The 20,830-nt window shown below is 46.6% G+C and overlaps 1 protein-coding gene across 3 annotated transcripts in view; it reads left to right on the top strand.

Moving 5' to 3' along the window:
• The window catches only part of FAM168A (family with sequence similarity 168 member A), a 152,801-nt gene that overhangs the window by 19,431 nt on the left and 112,540 nt on the right, over nt 1–20,830 (top strand). For 2 of the 3 annotated variants that reach the window (XM_035344181.1, XM_035344171.1), the window contains exon 2: nt 10,523–10,623. The gene's annotated coding sequence lies outside the window, so the exon portion shown is untranslated. Of the gene's footprint in view, nt 1–10,516; nt 10,624–20,830 lie in introns of those variants that run through there. The other variant, XM_035344164.1, reaches the window with a different exon arrangement.

Below are 20,830 nucleotides of genomic sequence, written 5' to 3'. Positions count from 1 at the left end.
GGGGCCCAAAGCTGACCCCAGCACTCGAGGTGCGGCCTCAGCAGAGCCGAGCACAGGGGGACGATCACCTCCCTGGCCCTGCTGGCTGCACTGCTCCTGACACAAGCCAGGATGCTGTTGGCCTTCTTGGCCACCTGGGCACACTGCTGGCTCGTGTTCAGAAGTCCTTCCCCTTGATTGGAACAATCCCACCAAGAGGCTCCCTGGCACAATGTGGGCAGTGGGAAGCTGGGGTGAGACCAGCAGGAGTCTACAGGTGGCTGCGAGCTGGAGTGTGTGATGTTAGAGCTGGGTCTGCCCCATCGGGAGAAGGATCCTTTTTTCTGTCATTCCTGCCTTCATCTGGAGGGCAGGTTACGGGGAAGATGGTGTGTGCTGCTCGGAGGTGCGCAGTGATAAGATAAGGGGTGGCAGACACAAGCTTGATATGGGTTACACAATGGCGTAGGGGGAACCAACCACAATCCCTGAACTATTGCCTGAGGAAACATGGGAATCCCCGTTAGAAAAGTTTCTAAGAACAGGTTTCAGAAGCACATCTGCCAGGAACAGCTCCAGTATTGTTGTTGCCTTGAAGTAGGGAGCGAGATGACAGCTTTTTCCCTTTCTGCTTTTCCCATAATGGGCCTGTGGGAGTTCCATGAAGAAAGTCTCATCTCTGCTTCTTATAAAACAAACAAACAAACCTGAACCAAAATAAACCAAACCCCAATACAACCCACCAAACATCCCCAAAATGCTCTGCACGTCTATATCTGTATTATTGGTACTTCCAGAACTGGTCGCCCTCTTCCAGTGTGTTGGGCTCTTCATGAAGATGTGTCCCGTCGCGTTGCAGGTCTGCTGGACGTGCAAGGCTTGGATCCAACTTGAAAATCACGAGGGAAGTATTCGTTATGGGTTCTTGCTGCACAGTGAAATGCAAACAGCCCTTTTTCACTCCCTCAAGAAACATTCAAGTCTATTTGGAGGAATAAAAGTGCAGCGCAACAGTTAGTCATAAATTGAAGATTTCCAGCACCGTGTTGACTTAGAGCATATGTTAGGGAAACATGTCTCTGCTTTGCAGACAGTTTTTGTGCTTATGCTGTGACAAGCACATTTAAAACAAGCATGGAGAGTGTGCTGCCGGGAACAATCCAGCGGTGATGGTAGGGTCATTCAGATGACTTAATAGGTCTCTCTTTTTTTTTTTTTTTTTTTTTAGCTATCTGTATTAAATCAATGATTCATATAAATTATGCCAAAGGGAGTTAATTGTTATTACACGGTATAAAAAGCTGCCAAAGTAAGGTGAAAACTTGCAGTGTAGTGCATAAAATAAAATGGAGTTATGTTATGATTTCTGGAAGCCTGAAATGGCCGAACCTTTACCCCTACCTACAGCAGGAGCTGAAAATGCCACCATACAACGTGAATGAAGGAATTTTGGATGCCAGGGTTGGGAGGTCCTGGCACGTTTGGAGGTTTTGGCACGTTTGGAGGCTTTCCAAAACATGCAACAAAAAATGAACGTGAAATAGAGCTTTCTCCCCGACCTGGGTACGTCTCCGTTGCCCAGATCTGCAAAGGAATTTACTTTCACTTTGTTGGTTCAGTGGGAGTTGAGCTTCTGAATATCTTTGAGGGATTAGGCATCTATGTAATGTGGTTTATTTCTTATCTCTACAAGAGGGGCACCGCTAATGTTCTCTCTTGCAGAAATGTTATGAAGAAAATCACATGTTTTTTGTGGTCAGATCTGGTGAAGATGAGTCTCCATGGGTATCTTAATGAGGTAGCAACGGGCTTGGCTCAGAATACAGTCTGTAGGCACGTTTTCAGGGCTGTTTGGAGATGAATTGTAGCTTCTCTGAGACAGGGCACGTCACGGGGGGTTGAACAGACACCCAGGGCACGTATGAGATGGCATTGCTGAAAGTGGTGAAACTCGGCACTCTTGGTCGCTAAATAATTCATAATGGATAATTTCTGAGCCACTCAGTGTCCTAGATGATTGTGATGTGGGGGTGCAGATTCGAGTGCTGTCTGACTTGATCTTTGCTGTGAGCGGCTGGTAGAGGATCAGTAAATGATTCAAGTCCTTAGCAAAAGCTGTTACAGGGCTGGAAGAAACCTTTTTGTTTTTCTCTTACATTATCAAGTATTTTAAAGGTTTAACGTGGTGCTTAGGGACATGGTTTAGTGGGTGATGTTGACGGAAGGGGGACGGTTGGACCAGAAGATCTTGGAGGGCTTTTCCAACCCTAATGGTTCTGGGATTCTAGGATTTTATATATATATATATATTTTTGCAGTACTCGGGGAGGTGAAACTCTTGCATGTGTTTGGGGGATCCTTGTGATCCGTTCCAGAACTGGTGGATATTGCTCTAAATTTGGGCTCGCTTCGTCACTGGCAGTGCTGTTGTAGAACTGCGTGGCAAAGGGAATCAAGCAGGGAAAAATTAGGTCTGTGGTGACAGCTGTGGCTAATGACTTCCCGAGGAAGGAGAGATTGGGACTGCTTTAAACAAGTGTTTAATAGCCCCTAGTGAAAGAAATGTTGACTTAACTAGCTTTTAATTGCTTTTAAGCTTATTTAAAAATGAGTTTGTTATTGAAAAGTAATCAGTCCTTGAAAATTTGTGGCAGTCTTTGGGAACACCTTTATGGAGAAGCAGTTACCCACCTTAACGTTATTTTTATGGCTACCTAATCTGCGTGCCTGGATCAATAAATTACTTGATTAAATGTAGTTCAGCGTAGGGATGCTGCTCTGATTTGTCAATGTGTGCACGCTTTGGGCATGGTGGAAGACAAAAGATCTGATAAATGGTCAATTGCTGCTTATGGGAACTTTATGGGTAAGTAAAAAATCACTTTTGTGAATCATTTTTTCGACCAGAACTTCTTTTCCCAAGACTTGTAGGGTGGCAGGATTGGGTCTCTTTCTCGAGACAAAAGGGTCGCTAGCAAAATCATTCGGTCAAGGCATAGCTCGTACCGGCAAAACAATGATTTCCTCAACGCTCCTTGGCTGGTTTTTCAAATGGAAATAACTGCGTCTTTGTCAATACGACAATCTGCAAATTGATTTTGCTGTCAGGAGGACAGGGGAGAAAAGATCACACATCTGCTTTATGTGGTTGTACTTGCAGAACATCAAGAAGGGATCAAGGTCTACTTTTAACGGGTAATTCTGTTGTGGAGTTTGACTAGAAGCCCTTAGGTGGCTTTACAGGACAGGACAAAGGATGGATAAAATCATCAGGACTGGTGAGACTGGTACTCTTGTTCAACTGTTTTATGTCATTGTCCCTGTCTTCTTCAGCAAAGCATGTCTTTTGTTGCCGGAAATTTCCGTCTTTCCTCAGGAGACCTCTTGGGGACATCATCCAGCACCTTTAGGGCATGTTAAGGGAGAGTCAATGCCAACCAGGCTCTAGAACCCAAGCCTGATAGTTTTATGGACACCTTATTTTAGTAAATTTGTGGCACGGTCCCTTTTCCTAACAAGCCTACCTTCTCGGAAAGACTTCATGAAGCTTGACAGTTTCAGGGGTTGGACTCGATGATCCTTGTGGGTCCCCCCTTGTGGGGATTACTCTGTGATGTTAAGCCCACCACGGGCTGTGGATGCTGAATTTAATGGCAAGTTGTTGAGTGTGGCTGTATTTTTTCCCTGCTCTCAAGAGGGCCACGACAGCAAGTTGGAGGTGGCAGTAAGTGCAAATGAAGCCTAAAGATTTGGCAAAAACATCAACAGAAGTTATTCTTGTTGTGGGAATCCATGACACGTGGTTTCCTGCAATGTATTTTGTGTGAGAATGCCACTGAAGGTCATTCAAATGCACGTTCTACATTTTATTTAGCAGCCTCCAGAGGACCTAACTGAATCGCTGTCCAGTTGCACTCAGATCTTTAAGACCTCAACACCTTCATTGTTTTTCGTTTATTTTAACGCATTTATCCACAGAGGGACAACAGCTGTAAGGATGTTGAGGTGGCCCGGATGGAATTATGGTATTTTTCAAGGCTAAATCAAAGGTAACGTTTAACGTTAGGGCCTCCAGTTTTTCATAGACCCTTGGCAATGGTCTCAATATTTAGGGAGTTGATATCTCCAGATGACAATTTTCCACTTTCAAAGCTGCATCTTTTAAATGATGGTAAACACTTAATGTTTAATGTGTTGAGAGGCTGAAATCTGACCTGGAGGATTGTGCAAATAAGAAACGAGCTGTTTATTTCACCATTTACTGCTTTAATGCCAATTACATAAATAGGATAATTTAAATGTGTGTTCAAACCCTACTGCTAGGCAGTGTTTTGAGCCTAGTTACTGTGACAGAGTTTTTGAAACGCAAGAAGAAACTTTCTTCAAAGATGGGCTGTATAAACTGAAAGTAGATTAATGAACTAGACTAGAACATATGCTTAGAATAGCAAAAAGCATTAAGAAAGTGAAAATCAAGTGTTTGAATAAATGTATTTGTCTCCAGTGTGTATCTTTCTGGATTAAAAAATGTAGCAGGCGTAGTAACGTTTCTTTGCAAACTGGCACATTTGAAAGACTGACCTTAGAAAAATAGTCTTTTTTTTTTTAGGTAGATTTAAATATAAATGCAAAACCGATCTCGCTTTGTTCATTGAAGTCGTCTTCATCTGGCGATGTGAATCCAGACTGCAAGGGCTGCCTTCGATTTCTTGAACCCACCCGTGCTGTTGTCCTGTGGGATTCCAGGTCCTGCGCCCGGGGGATCCTCTCCGGGGCCGACATCCCAAGCCGAACAGCAGCAAGGGCAGCGCAGACAGAACATGGCTGGGGTTTCACCAGCAGTTGCCCTTTTCTCAGTCTCTGGCTCTAAAAGCAACCGTTCCAGCTTGCCAGTGGATTAGGCTTTTTTTTTTTATATAGGTAAAAAACACAAAACCACAAGAAAAAAAAAAAAACACACATGAAAACAAGCAAGCAAAAGGAAAACAGCACAAGGTGTGTTTTTTGTGGTGGTTAATACCTGTAATGGTGGAAGGCCATCGCGTGCCCTGGGATGGAGAGCGTGCACGGAGGCGTGGGGCATCGCAGGTGTGCTCTCCAAGCAATCCTGCTCAAAATGCTTCCCATTTCTTCCATCAGATCCCACCGAAATGCTTTCCCTAGCTCAGCACTGGCTCAAGGAGCTGTGCTCCTCCTGCTCCTCCTCGGCTGCCCGTTCCCATCGCCGCGCTACCTCGCCGGTGCTGCTGCAGCTGCCGGAGGGGCCATCTGGCGAACCAGGTCAGGGAACAGCAAAAAAAAAAAAAAAAAAAGGTTATTTTTAACCCAGATCAGTTCGCTAATCTGGTTTGCTGCGCGGCCCCGTAACGCTTGCGAGGGCACCAGGACGGCAGGCAGGTTTTTGGGGAGGAAACGCAAATATATATATTTATATATGTTGCCAGTACCACCAGTTTCTCAGTTTTTTAAAAATATTTATTTATTTATTTATTTATTTATTTATTTATGATGTGTCCTAAGAAGAGCTAATCTCTGCTCTGGACAACCCGTGCGCGTTTGTTAACATTTCACCCCTTTATTCCTGAATTTCGATACCGAATACACGAAGCGCTGCGACCAGCGTCTCCGGTATCCTCTGTACGGTATTTCCTTGCTCCCAGCTTCACGCCACCCCTGGTATTAACGCCTCGAAGTTGTAGTCTGCAGTTACTCACTGTTGCAGTAAAGGCTTCACGAATTAGCTCTCAGATGTGCATGTGAAGAGGTCGGAGCCCTGTCAATGCTCGGCCTGATGTCCGAATAGATTGCCTGTCATGTTCTCCTCGATCCCTCTCCTTTATTAGAATGTTTTCCTTGGATTTTGTATTTTTCTAATAAAGGTCAAACTGGGGCTGCTGTAGCTGTAAGTTACATTTTTAGTTTTTACGATGATGGCTGCGTTTTACTTTCTCACACTGCTTTCTTCTGTTTTCTTCTGACGGTTCCGTATTGTCGGTGGTGCCACACGTTGTTTCAATTAACATTAGTCTTAGCTAATTAACTTTTTTCTTCCACTACAAAGTTGTCAGTGACTTAGAAACCTCTCAATGTCCTAGAATATAGAAATTGCGCAAGAGACAGAATAACAAGCCCAGAGCGCCGTGGTTTCAATGCTTCAAGAACTGGTTTCGACAAACGGATGAAAGCAGGAGGTAGGCAGCTGCCAGCACCGACTTCTGTGATCTTTGGGGAATTTTTCCTGCCTGGGATCAGGAATGTGGTTGAGGTAAGGACGTGGCTGGGCACAGGAGGCTCTGCCAGCTCGGTATCGGAGCGGAGCAGAAGGGTGGTGATGCTCCAGGACAAAATGGGGCGCAGGTATAGGAAAGGGATGGCACGTCTGTCCAATGCCATCCAATAAATGTTATTTGTAGGAAAGATCCATTGGATCTTTCCATTTCCATTGGATCCTGAAGATCCATTTCTGTTCGGCTGGGTGTGGATACTCAGAGGGTTAAACTCAAGGCGTTGTTGAAAAGGATTTAGGTGAGGCATGTGCTTAGGTGCCTGGCTCTGCTCAAGCACCGTTAGACCTCGTCTAGCTGGATTTTTAGCTCCTAATTTTTTTTCCGTTCCTTCCAAAATCCGTGTCCTTGTGAGTGTCCTGATGGATGGCCGTGCATTTCAGGGTCTCAGTACGGTCTTTGAGGCAGAAAATTGGCTCATGAGGGAAGCTGTGCAGTGCTGTCCGACGGAATAAAGTCATTTCCTTGGCTGTGTATTTCTTTTTTTTTTTTTTTTACCTTCCAGCATGTCAGACACTTAGAGAATGTTTTCATCTCCACTTGATAAGTTGTGGAGTGTATTTTCAAATGAATCGTGCCAACACAAGTTTATCGTAGCAATCTGCAATCTCCCAAGGCGAGTTTTTTAATCAATACGTTCTAATTAATTCTTAATTTATTTTATAATCCGCGTGCCCAGCTCCTGCCACTGGAGTAGGAGGTCATAGGAGGGGAGGATAGGAACAAAATGAAAAATCTTCTTTCCCTGCTTGAAACACCCCTTGTAGTTGATGAAGATACTAGGCAGCAAGTTTTCTTACTAAGTAGCTGCAGTAATCTACGGAAACGTTAAAGGATTTGAGCTTTTTCACACCAAGAAGAAAATGGGAGGGAAGGGAGGACCTGGGGAGTAAGCTGCAGGAATCCTTTGTTAGGTTTCTTTGCTCAACTCGATGGAGGTAATTTGCTTTAAAAGCTAGAGCATGTAATCTAATAATTAGGAAATTAGAAGTTAATGGGAAACTTGCGCGAGATGTATTCTACCTCGGCTAATGAATTTATTCAGCAGGTTGGAGCAGCTTTGGCTCTACAGAGAAGGCTGGAGAAGGGTTGGGAGGAAGCTGAGAGCGGTAGGCAGGAGCTGGAAGAGTCTTGACCCTAAACCGAGGGCTTTCCACGTGCAGAAGTCTGGTACTCAAGCAAAGGAAGGGAAAATCTGCGTCCACCAACTGAAGAGAGAAGGCTTAACGATGTCTTGTATCTGCAGAAGCCAGAACAAGACAAAAGCCCTCGCCACCACCAAGCACGCCTCCAGAAGGCTTTAAGCCCTGGTCCTACCTCTCATCCTGGGGGCTGCACACCCCCAGGTTCGCTCCGTGCCTGGCGCAGGGGTATGGGAGGTGGTAACTTCAAAACAACAAGAACTTGGCAAGCGTGAAAGCATTTTCTAGCTCGTGATGTTTCACCTTCTTTCTGTGTCGCGTTTCAGGAAAACCTTATTTCCACGTGCAGCTTTGTGGGGCAGGCCTCCCGCTGGTGCTGCTGTTTGCCCACCAACTGGAGAAGCTGGTGCTGAGCGAGGGACATGGATTGAGGCTTCTTGAAGCCTTTGCTTCTTGATCCCTCATCTTTCTTGGTTCTTTTAACTGATGAAACAGTGAGCCTGGGTGCAAACAGCCAGGAAAAGAAGAATATTAACACTGGGGAGGAGAGCCTCCTTCTCCTGCCCTAACGCTCTTCGCCAAGGAAACCCTAATAATATTTACGGGCTAGTATTTGTGTGCGGGATAACTAATCTTTATGGGATGGCTTGGATGAAAGCTCGGGCTAGCTCCTCGGGGAGAGGCACACAGATGCTTCAGGCGTATGCTGAGAAACTTTTAACACGTTGCCCAAAGTAGACTGGTAATTAAAAATGCAGCCTTCCCATTTTCATGTCTACTCTCAGCTCCTCACGTCGTGTTTTCCCTCGTTAGAATGCTTTTTTTCCCAGTTCTCTAGTAAATAAATGTCTTTGTGCTTCTACCTGAAGGCCTGGGTTGGGACTGGCTGCGTTTCTCTGCAAATCCTCTGCAAATTGTGTGTGTGTGGCAGTCGTCGTGGTTATGGGACGTGGCAGCCCAGGCCTGCAGCTGGAAGGGGAGGAGATGCGGGTACGAGATGGAGCAGGAGAGTACGGCGAAGAGCTTGACGCAGCCGTAATTACATTTATGTACTTGCATTCATGCCTCCCGCCTTCCCACTGAAGTTAAGAGAAAGATCCACATGAAACTGCATTTTTATTAGTACTCATTTGAAGTATTGATCTTAAATTCCCACCGTTTTAGAGTGCTCTTTGAAAGCTAAGAGGGCAGTGATGTTTTGTGTGCGTAGGCAGACGGGCGGCCCCCATTCCCCTGCAGCTCAGCTGCTCTCAGCAGCAGCAGCATGAAGTTATTAGGAGCCTCGTCGTTCCGACTGCTCGTCAAGAAAAAGCAGGAAAGGACTGAAGGAAAAAGAACCCAACACCAAAAAGGGCGACTCTGCTGAGTCGGAAGGACTTCACCAAGCTGCAGAGCAGGGCTGGTGGAAACCCAACCAAGGAAAGGCAGGTGCGGAGTCATAGAATCCCAGAATCAGTAGGGTTGGAAGAGCCCTCCAAGATCATCGGGTCCAACCACCCCCCTACTACTGATATCACCCAAACCATGTCCCCAAGCACCACGTCCAACCTTGCCTTGAGCACCCCTAGATTCGAGGTGTAAAATCGGTGGGAAGAGGGCTCGTTGACCCCGTAGCTGGTGAGAAGCTCGCCGGGAGCTTTTCAGAAGATGGCTAGGGGATGGAGGAGGAACTGCAGGCTTCGGGGCTGGCTCGTTCCCTGCTTGCTAGGACCCAGATTGTTTTTTCTTTCTCGCCACAAAAAGAGTCATTTGTTTAATTTTACAGAACGTTACTGGAACTTTTGGAACTGAAACTGCAGCCCACGTCTTCTTGATAAATGACTGTGTGTATTCCTGGAAGGAAGTTAAAATGGGGCTGTGTTATATTTGGTACCTCCTGAAGCACCGAGGCTACTTTGAGAACAAAATGTGCTCAAAGAGAGACTAATTTGCCACTGCAGAGCTTGATGTGATAAGACTTGTCAAGTCGCTGTTTCTGCTGGAATTGGCTTCTCCCTTTCCTCTCCCTCCTGTAAACCACTTGCTGATGTATTTTAGGGTTGGTACCCATCGAACTGGGAGGCCAGAGAGGCAAATCAGAAACCCTAAAACCACGATGAACTTCCAAGCAACGCATGTGCTCGTTACAAGGTGAAAATACAGCAGGAAAGCGCCCGCACGGCAGATGGATCCCACCAACGTGGTACCAACTGCGTTGGGATGATCCGGGTGTGGGAGCCCCAGCTTCTTGACTTCAATCCTCGGCGCCATCTCGGATGGCGTGGTGGTGTTTTCCTCCAGCAGCTGATCCCAGGGACTGCAGTAAAAATTTTACTGGGGCTGAGATCAATATTCTGTGCCCGGTTTCTCCCTGAGACTGTTTTTTTGAGCGGATGGGAATGCTGGAAGGGTGGTTAGTGATAATGCAAAAGGATTTAACGGAAACCTCTCGGTCCTGGGTCGATTAAAATAAACAACCTGTGTAAGGCTCACGGGTCCTGGGTTGCGAACAGTAGGTTTTCTGTTCCTCTGCGTAATGCAGAAAGCATGTGGAGCTGCTCGTGAGCCTTTTCTGTGCCGTGCTTTGAGCTGTTTCATTTTCAGTTCGCGGAGTTTCCGTGTCAGCTGAGGCGGGAGGGTGTTGGAGAGCCGTGTAAACCTTTGCTTGGCCAAAACCTGCTTAGTCTAAAATCCTGACAAATAGCTGGCTGGCGAGTGTTTCAATAAAAGATCAGATTCCATTCTTTCCTCCATTTTGAAAGCTGAGGAGATCCTGGCTGTGATTTTATCTCCTCCTGATGCTGTTTGTTTCTAGTTTCCATGCAAACCTGCAGCAGGATGTCGGGAAAGGAAGGACGTGAAGGTGATGGAGCCTTTGTGCAAGTTTTTCTGCCCAAAGTCCCGGAGTGTATCCCTGCGGTGTGTCCCTGCAGGAAGGTGCCGAGCCTTGGAAGGATGCAAATGTTGAAAATCTGCCGTGTTTCATCCTGTATCTGTAGTGCTGGAAAATCCGTTCTTCGAGTTTTTAGGGGCTCCATCCTCTTCCTTATATCCTGCATCTCCAGCTCTGCATCCATGCTTTCTGTCCCTGTGGGTTTGTCGGTGGAGCCTTACCCGTCTCCCCTCTCTCTCTTGCAGCTGAGGACTTGTGGAATGCTGTGAAGACTCCCACTGCCCCGCAGCCCTAGGCAGATCACCGTCGGGAGTGTCTCCATCCGAAGGAAGTTCGTCCACGAGAGGTATCGATCGATTCGTGTTCTTCTGGTTGCCTTGAACAGTCGTGTTTTGGTTTTAAATATCCTCCAAACAGCTCCCAGACCAAAAATGTTTGGGGGAAAGGGATGAGGAAAGGTAACTGCAACAGCAAGTGCAGACTGGTGGAAAAGCGTTGGCGTTTGGTGTGGCTTGGACCCTTGTTTATGTTAAATGAACTTCTATACAGGATCACATTAGATTTTAAACTATTTATGTGATTTCTGGGTCAAGAAATGCATAAACTGGAACTCCAGTATGCTTAGCGTATTTTATTGTGTTGATTTATAAAGTTAGTAAGTCCAAGGCAACCAGCAGGCTGGAATAAAATGCACAGTAAGTGCTGCTCCTGTAAAGAATTGTTCCTTTTTTTAGCGTTTAATATCATCTTAGTAAATAATTAATTTTTGTTTTGTATTAAAAAGAAGGCAAAAGATATTGCTTGTGTCTGCTAGCGGGTTGGCAAAGGGGGGTGATTCCTGGTATAATTTTCTATCATTTGCCTGCAGGCACTTTTCTAATAGCTTATATTGCAGCCTTTCGTAAAAGAAAGGCAGGAAGAGTTTTTAAAAATAGAAACTTTGTAGTGTCCTGTGGTCTGCAGATTGTTTGGGGCGGGTTCTATCTCAACTACTTCTTTTCTGTTTGACAACTCGCATTATGAACTGGTCAGGTCCTCTAGGCGTTTACGTGTAAGAAGATGTGTTATGATAGAGGTATGACATGATGTATAGTTAGCTATTAAATATGAGCATACCACTTGAGGAAATCCCTGAGCTGCGTGCCGTTGCGGGCTGGGAAATGTGCTGGGCAAGTGTCACGGTGTGGCTGCCCCGTGCTTGCATTTTCCCCGAGGTGTTCTTCTCACTTCTGTTGTTGCTGCAGAGAAGATGCTGGGGTAGCCAAACTGTCGGTCTGACCCAATCCAGCTGTTCTCCTACGGAAGTACAGAAAACACAAGGTTGACATTTCCTCCCCCCCACCCTTTTCCATGTTTTTGCCGATTGCTTAGTAACGTAAACTACCAGGCTAACCGCTGAGTGTTCTGCTCCCACTCAAGGCAGATTTGCCGAAAACCGGCTGCGGGCAGACGACAGCGGTGCTGATGGATGCTCCCCGCTCTTGGATCCACTGCGTTACGCGTGCATCAAGCACTCACGCTTGCCATCCCCTTACCTTCCCAATATTTTAGCCTGCAGAAGTGCTCCAGCCCATCCCAGGGAAAAGCCTGCCCTAATTAGATGCCTGCTTTTGGGGTATGGACAAAACCAGGCCGTTGGGTCTTCTTCTTCCCACCTTTGTCAACTCCACACGCCTAAGGTGGGATGGGACAGAAAGTGCCAAACACTTCAGAAAAACTTTGCTTTTGGCAATCTTGCAATGATGGGCCCATTTCTGTTGAATATCAAGCTGGAAAAAGGATAAAGGTGGGGAAAAAGGGGGGCCTTGATGCTGCTCCTGTCCCCTTTTCCTGCCTGCTGCCCCCCAACAGAGTAGGGGACACAGATGGGGCTGTGCTGCTTCTGCAGGGCCAAAGAAAGATAATTGCAGGGCTGCAGGAGGACTGGAAGGTAGGGAGGAGGTAGGGGTGGAGGCTGAATTGCTGAGAGATTGGAAAAGTGACAGTGACATTGATGGAAGATGAGGAAGCCGAGATGTTTTTCAAAAGGAGAGTAACGTAAGTGTTGGCTTCATACAAGAAACAGAGCTTCTGGTCCCGTGGCTCTGTCCGATTCAGCTCTGGATTAAGAAGCCTAATCTTATCTTTGTGTGTGCTGGGTGTCTGAGCTCCCAGTGGGCTCAGTGAACATCCTGGGAGAGGAATTGATGGAGCCTGGGGAAATCTGGCTGGCGAGCCGCCAGCTGCCTCCTCCAGCCTGGTGGGGAATGCCCTGCCCAAGGGTCTCTCTGTTTCAGAGATTCACTTTTGGGTGTCTCAATCTTGGGCTGAGCCTCCTCCCTTTAGATTCAGGATGGTAAACAGTGCTCAGAAATCAAGAGACAGAAGAAATTCAGTCAAACACCTGATGTGTGCACGCCTGACCTCTTGACTTGGTTTACTGAGGTTAGGTTCTTTCCTGCTTGGGAAATAACCCCTCATCCCCTTCCCCTGCCACATCCTAAGGGGAATACCAGCAAATAAATAGTTAATCACAACGTGGAAAGTCCATGTGTACCTAACAATGCTTCACAGGCAATAGCCTGGTTTGGTGTAAATGTTTTTTTTTTTTTTTTTTCATTAAGCTGTTGTTATTCAGCATGTCTGAATGGAATTGGGCGTGAGGCTAGGCACGCCTGGGGCTTCCTGGATTTGCTTACTTCACCTCAGAATTTCAGATCTCATCTGGAAAATGTCTGGTCTTCAGTCTTGGGACCACTTGTGCCAGGTCTGTGGGGTCCTCTTGTCCTCTTGGGAGTACGTGTGATACGGAATTTGGTTGCTGTAGAGCCAAGCTGTGTAGGGCAGGAGGATCCTATGGGACATCTGATAATTGTTGGAGGAGTGAAGCGAGATCCCTGTCCCTTGCTCATGGCTGAGCTAACATTCCGGTACAAAAAGACAGGGATCTCCTGGAAAGAGTCCAGCGGAGGGCCACAAAGATGATACGGGGCCTGGAGCATCTTCCCTGTGAGGAAAGGCTGAGAGACCTGGGTCTGTTCGGCCTGGAGAAAAGAAGACTGAGAGGGGATCTTAGCAATGTTTACAAATATCTTAAGTGTGGGAGACAGAGGGATTTGGCCAACCTCTTTTCAGTGGTTTGTGGGGACAGGACAAGGGGCAATGGCCACAAAATGGAGCCCAGGAAGTTCCTCACCAACATGCGAAAGAACTAATTCACGGGGAGGGTGACGGAGCACTGGGACAGGCTGCCCAGGAAGGTTGTGGAGTCTCCTTCTCTGGAGATACTCAAGGCCCGTCTGGACGCCTACCTGGGCAACCTACTCTAGGGAACCTGCTTTGGCTGGGGGCTTGGACCCGATGATCTCTTGAGGTCCCTTCCAACCTCTACAGTTCTGGGATTCTAACGGAGACACCAAGGACAGTGATTTGTGTTCCCTTCTTTCCTCTGGTTGATGTTTGGGGGCAAATGGGTGATGTTGGAACACTGTTAATGTTTTAAAAGGCAGCTTTTGTCTTGTCTACACACGCTGTGGGGATTTTATTGTGTTCCTGTGTGCTCTGTGACATGCTGGCCATCAGTGCCCGGGCTAGGAGCACACCGCTCATCTGCGTGGCTTGGGAAACGTGGGCAGGAAAGTGCTTGCACCTACGCTGTAGTGTCGTACATGTCGCTGGAACATAAAGTGGTGCTTGGGGATGTCATCTGGTGCTCTGGAGCTTTCACAGAGGAGCTGTTCCAGACGTACCTTCCCGAGAGGGAAGGTTCAGAGGGATGTGATGGCTTGGAGGGACGCAGTGGCTTGGAGGGACGTGGCACCTTTCTGTCCTGGGGGACGCTTCTTTGGTGGTGAGGGCAGCTCAGAGGAGTGACATCTTCCACCATGCCACGTAATTGACCCCATGGCAAGTGTGACACATGCCTGGGCACCTGGCTAGGATGCTTGAAGGGAGCAGGAGCAGTTGCATCTGGTCCAATCATCAATGGATGAAACAGGAGAGTTGGATGCTCTTGGTGGTGGAGAGCATAAATACCCTTCTTGGTCTTGAGCTTCATCTCCTTCATCTTCCCATGCTCCCTGAGAGTCGTGCAGTAGCAAGGCTCTCCTAAATGTACCGCAGGTAGGTCCTGCAAGCTGCTGGGTTTGGGTTCCCTTTCTTCCCTCTCCCAAGGCAGTTGCAAATAAAGGTGTGGGAGGCTCTGGGACCTGTGGTTGCTTTGCCCATCCTTGCTTCATGGGAATTTTCACTTCCTGAAAATACTTTTGTTCCTTTCTGGACAATGTTGAAATGCTGTTTGTGTCAGCAAAGGGCAGGGAAACCCCCCTCCAGTCTGTACCTAAGTACACTGTGATATGTTACATAGGGAAACCTTTTTCTGTACCCTAAAATAGGATGGATTTAAAAAGAGAATTTCACCTGAAATTAATGAATTTTGTGAATGCAATGAAGCATGCTTGCAAATACTTTCCTTACTCATCTCTACGTCCTTAAGAAATTGTCTTTCAAATGTTTTTGCCTCTGTATGTTGGGGCGGTTGCTCACCAGCTGAACATCAGCTGCGCCTGCAGCTCGAGGAATAGGGAGTGAGACATGATTAGGAAGATGGCATTTCCCCGAACGAGGGGAAAACAATCAAATGTCAGAAACTGATTTAAAAACAAAGGAAGGTTTTAATAAGACTTAAGGACAAAAGCAGCAGAGAGGATCTCTGACACCAGTCTTTCCAGGATGCTCAGGACTGAATTTCTACTTCTGATCTTTGAGTTTATGTGACATGTGCTGTAGCTGCTGCCCCGAGGTAGGAGTACAGTGCCCCAAAAAACTTCTTGTCTGCCTGCTCAGCCAGAAAGATGAGATCGGGGTCTCCTGTTCTTTGAGCCTAGGAAGTGAATCGTATCTATATTGCTTCTTAAAAAATGTGTGTGTCTCTTGAAAGTTTTGTGGCCCTGGCTTCTTTTGGGGGTCATGTTTAGCGTCAGGCTTTTTGAGTCGCAGATTTCCAAACCAACACAAAAACAAAACCAAACCCCGACCTCTTCAGATACCACACCGAAAAGAGAGCAGCATGTGATGGAGAAAACACAAAGGGGGTTTGCCAAGTAGGTGATGGCTCGAGCACCCCTTTTCTGCTCCTGCTGGAACAGTGTGGAAGCACTCCAGGTTCTCGAAGGCTTTGTGGCCACAAGATCAACGTGGGACACTCAGCACGACCTCCACACCTCTCCGTAGCGCTTCCCACCGTGCTTATTCCACATCTCTGCACTCACAAGGGCCCTGCTGGGGCTGGTGGTCCTTCCCTCAGATGTATAATTTAAACACCTCTTCCCGGTGTGCCGGCCTTGTTTGTGTTGCTAAATGAGTGTTCTCTGCATCCAGCCTGCAGATAACGCTGCTCGGTGAGTACAGCGCTGCTAAATCTACCTGTTTCTGATTAAGGGCGTTTGAATTTGTGCGTTTAGTTAATCAGCTGCACCTTGCACGGATTCCTTTGTTAACTCCTACAAGCTGCGTGTTCTGATTTATAGTGCCAAAAGGGGTAAACTGACATTAAAAGCATTAATTAGTCTTGGTTGACTGCACAAAGAATAGAGTTGGTGTGAGCCAGCTTTTGATTTAGCCCTTTTGATTTTGCCTAAGCTTGTTAAAGGGCCTGGATCTCTGGCTTTTTCATGCTAGATTGTATAATTAGGGTTTAGTGTGAAATACAGTGATTGGGCTTGAAGAGCGAGAGCCCTGCACAATTATAAGCAATAAAGTTGTAAAGCAGTTGGCCAGAACTTTACATGTATTTTAATAGAGCAATGTTCTTTTTTAACTCATGGGTATTGTAACTTAATTTGCAGTAATGATACCAAAGGGTTTATCCTGAGCTGTGGGCACCCTTGATAAACCTTGGAAATGATATTCTCGTGATCCTCGGGTTGGCACAACTGTAGGACTTGATGTTTTTTGGTTTTCCCCACACCTTTCCCCATTTCAACCAGGCTAATGGAAATAGAAATCAAAATGTCACAACATTGCCTGGGCTTTTTGCTTGGAAATCCTACATGATTGTACTTGTGAGCATGTGTCAGTGTAGGGTAGTTTCTGTAGGACTCAGCTCTGCACATCTATTCTTCATACACAAGTTTGAAAATTAACTGAAATAGTGGCAAAGTGTCTATGTAGACCTTCCCTAATTACACATGACTCCACACCTCCACCCCTCCCAAGAAAAAAGGCAGAATTGTGATAATTGCCTCAGGTTTGTGTTTCTGAATTCAGATTTCCCACTGCCCGTATAAAGTTTCCTTCCTCCTAAGATATTATCACACCACCTGCTAGATAAAATGAATGCAGCTTCAAGGCTGGACTGCTTTTCCATCCCAACCGACTAACGGTGGCCATCGAGGAGTCACCACTAGCCCAGTGCTATCTCCAGTGCTGCCTCCGGTTCCTTTGTGTGGCAACAGCCACCTGGGGTGATGCTGGCAATGCTTGACCCACTGCAGAAATGCTTTTTGAACGTGCAGATATCCACCTACCTGGGGAAATCTACACCTTTCCCATTGCTGGACGTTGGAGCTCACAGAAGATTTTGGGTCCTAGATGAGAGGGAGTGGTGGGATGAACCTGAGGTTGCTCAGCTGGGCAAAAAGCGCCTTTGGTTTTGGGCACATACACGTGTATAACGGCATGCTGCTGTCTCCTGGGGTGAATGGTGTCTTTCCTCTGAAGTTATCTGACGTTCTCTGTAGGCCGTTTCAGTGTTTGGCAGTTTTGCAAGCCTAATAGTATGTCATTTCCTTCCCCTCACTGTTGATTGTCGGCAGAAAAGCTGGAGACATTCTCTGCAGGTAGGTGTGAGCGCTGGTTTTGGTCGAGGCAGGTAAGACCCTTCAGGCTTCGGGGGTTCGGGCACTCAGAGAGCCCTCACCTCTCTTGGGATGTCCCCGTGCCCAGCTCCTAAACCTAGGGAGGACCGTTCAAAACGTGTCCTTGTGCTACCTTTTGGCACCATGGCCGAAAGCTGCTGGGCTCTGGATTTTGCTGTCGTGGTGCCACCTTTTACCAACCCGATGGAAAATTCCCTTCTCTTTTACCTAGCTGAGATTTGGTAAGTGAAGACAGAAATGGACCTCGGATTTATGACACTTTAGCAAAGTTGTAAGGCAACGCTAGGATGGGATTTGGGATTTTTTAAAATATGTTTTTCTCTTGTTCAGAATCCTTGCTCGAATCCATTTATGGCTTGTCTCCCCGGCTGTCATGGAAAATGAAAACAAAGAGCCATTGCAAAGAGTTGTGATTATCATTCTGTCTGGTCCAATAAAGGGTTGGGGTTAGAAATCAACCCGCCGTACTCGTTAAATGACAAATTGGGATTGTTTTTCACTTTTTTGGGAAGGTTGTAATTTAAAAATTGGACAGCCGTGCAAATTGTTACGTCTCCGAACATTTAACCAAGTGTCAAGTTTTGCCTACCGAGGGTGATACCACGGCTTTCCAGACCCTTCGTAGAGCTCCTACGGCAAAGGGGCCGTGCCCACGTCACCCCGAGCTCTGAAACGGGCGGCCGGGAGCTCACTGCTTGGACAGCACTTCTGCCTTGTCTTGGAAATGCCCAAAAGAAGCATTTTCAGAAGGGGATGTTGCAATTAAAATAAAAAGCATGGCCTGCCCAGTGCCTGTGCTAGTGCTGGCAATTGCATGTGTGGCTCCACCACCAAATTAGTCTTTGTTCCTGGAGAATTTTTGCTAGCAGTTGCCTGCTGAGTATCATCCTCTTGCTCGTTAACATCATTGTTTCCTATTGTTTGGGCTTTTTCTTACACAGCGTAAACAATTTCTAGTGGCTCCTTCCCCCTCTGCTATCAAGTAATGGCAAAGGAGAAAATTATGAATAGCTGAAGGCCTATTTTTTATGAGGCAGGCTGAGGTTTCTGCTAAGAGCTATTTCTCGTTGCCTTCTCTGTTAGACATTAATAAAAAAAAATTGTCATCTCTGCAGTATTTGCACTTCTGAAAGTTTAAAGCGTATGCTTTTGCTTCAGGTATTGTGTTTGCTTGTGACTGTTGGTGTAAGACAGTGCATGTGATGTCTTCCCTTTCCTGGGAAGCTCGTAATCTACAGTAGATGCTGTGAACTAGGAGTTGAATCATCGAATGGGTTGGAAAGGACCATAAAGATCATCAACCCCCCATGGCAGGGGGGTTGGAACTAGAATTGGGCTCACTTCCTTGTGTTTTGGGGAAAAGCCAATCTTTAACAGGGATGGAGGGAATGCTGCAAGGCAGAAGAGGACCAGCAGGCAGAGGACATTGGCCAGAAGAGCCAGAAGTCATGGGATTGTCTCTTTGCAAGAAGGTGCTTTATTTTTTATTTTATTTTTTTCCATGAGCCTTGCAATCCATTTAAAACATGAAACTTGGGAAGCCTGATGAGGGACAGAGAAGTCTCAGAGGTGGATGGATTCCTCCAGATCCCATGAACGTTGCTGCAGGTTAAGGGAAGAGGACTTTTTGTAAGCTGACTGGTGGTGGGTAAGGTGGCAAAGTGAATTCCCACACAGAGAACAGGAAAATCAACAGGGATATCTCAATGCCCAGTCACAGGAGAAGCTTTGTTGTGAGGTTGTGCTTGTGACCAAAGTCAATCAATGCGAGAAACGAAGCCGTGGGAAAACAAAGGAGCTCCTTGTTTTCTATTTATGTCTTTTCTTGTTGCCATTGATCTGATTTCTGTTATATTTACAGCTGCTTCTCTAGGGAAAGAGGTACAAGAATATTTTGAGTGATGAGGTAGGGTTGTGAAGGTTAGGACTGGGGTAGTTGCATGTTATTTCAGAAGTGTTTTATCCATTCAAAATACCTACATTAAGGTTCTTGAACAGCGCGTTTACTTTGCTTTCCTGTTAAAAATGAAACCAAGGCCTGCTGCTTGGCAGTTTGTCCAGTTGTCTTCAGGAAAGGGTACTGAAAACAGAATTTCCATCACTGTGTGTTTAATGGGTTTAATTAGGCAGGATTAGGGAGGACTGGTGGCAGGCTTTGGAAGCAGTTACAACAGGCCTTAGACAACCTGGAGCGGAGCTCTACTTTTCTGCCTCACTTTTGTTGTTGGTTGGGAGTTGTCTACTTTTTTATTTTAATTAAACTGATTTTGTAAATACTGTAGTGCATTTATACCCCAGAAGAAATCCTGTGCTTGAATGGCTGAATATGGAGATTAAGGAACCTGGAATCCAAATACGCACCTCGAGATGTTGTTGTGGAGGACTGTGGAGCATGGAACTGGAAATGTCCCCCGTGCCTCAGGAAAACTGGAGCTACCTTGGCATTTTTAACACTGCTCGGTTGATAACAGCAAACATGGACAAACTGAGATGAGAAGTGTCTTCAGCAGCACACAGACATCATAGAATCCCAGATTCATTAGGGTTGGAAATGCCCTCCAGGATCACCTGGTCCAACCACCCCCTACCACCAATGTCACCACCAAACCCTGTCCCCAAGCACCACGTCCAACCTTGCCTTGAACACCCCCAGGGACGGGGACTCCACCACCTCCCTGGGCAACCTGTCCCCAGGCCTGACCGCTCTTGCTGAGCAGAAATGTCTCCTCATTGCCAACCGGAGCCTCCCCTGGCACAACTTGAGGCCATTCCCTCTGCTCCTATCACTGGTTACCTGTGAGAATAGGCCGACCCCCAGCTCCCCCCCCTTCCTTTCACTGCTTCTTCCCTCACAGATCTGTCAGCTTGTCTGGCTCCCGTATTTGTTTCTCCTGCTACAGTTGATAACATTAACACTCGAAGCAGGGTAAAGAGTACAGGTCCTTGATCCAGGGCAGTCACTGTTGATGCTCCTGGCTGGCGAAGACGCAAAGTGCTCCAGATCCGAGCTCAGGCTCTGACAGGTAAAGGCCTTCCCATTCTCTTGCAAGAGCTGCATGCCCTCCTCTCCTCCCTGAAAGGCCCTAAATCCTTGGGGCAGAGAGCTGCCAGTATCTGCCTTGTTCAGCAGACGGATTTTTGCCTGTGAATGAAAGCTTTTGAGCTTCTATTTTGTTTATTGCTGTCAGTCAGCACATCCCTAGGAACAAGCCCGGCGTGCTAGGACCACCAGTGTGCGGCACGGCCGGGACGGCGTGAGCACATCAGCTGGGGCACGTTTCTTTCCCTTCCCCACTTGGAGAAAGTGGTTCTTCGCACTATTAGAAGCATTAAATTGACTCAGCTGGTTTGTTTGCTGAAGTGACCCTTTGAAGTGAGTCTTTGAAGTTTCCAATAGGATCGGGAATTCAATTAGGCTACTTTTATCCAGCAGTCCCATAGCAGAGATTTTGTCTGGAAGAACCTCACTGGCTATTTCAGCTCCAACAGGTATAATTGGGGCCGTTACTTGCTCAGATAGTGGGGTAATTGAGGGAGTGGTGTTGTATGGAAGCCTGATAAAAACAAGTTCAAATGATGGTGGAATCGATCCAAATCCAGGAGGAGAAGCCCTCTTTTTTGAAAACTTTCTGTGAAGTCCATTCAAGTTGGGATGTTCAATTACCTAGAAATGCCAGGTAAACAAAATAAACAAAA

This window comes from Oxyura jamaicensis, chromosome 1 (assembly GCF_011077185.1).
Source record: "Oxyura jamaicensis isolate SHBP4307 breed ruddy duck chromosome 1, BPBGC_Ojam_1.0, whole genome shotgun sequence".
Taxonomy (NCBI): domain Eukaryota; kingdom Metazoa; phylum Chordata; class Aves; order Anseriformes; family Anatidae; genus Oxyura; species Oxyura jamaicensis.
Note: the sequence above shows the minus strand (reverse complement) of the source record. Positions and strands in the feature narration are given on the sequence as shown.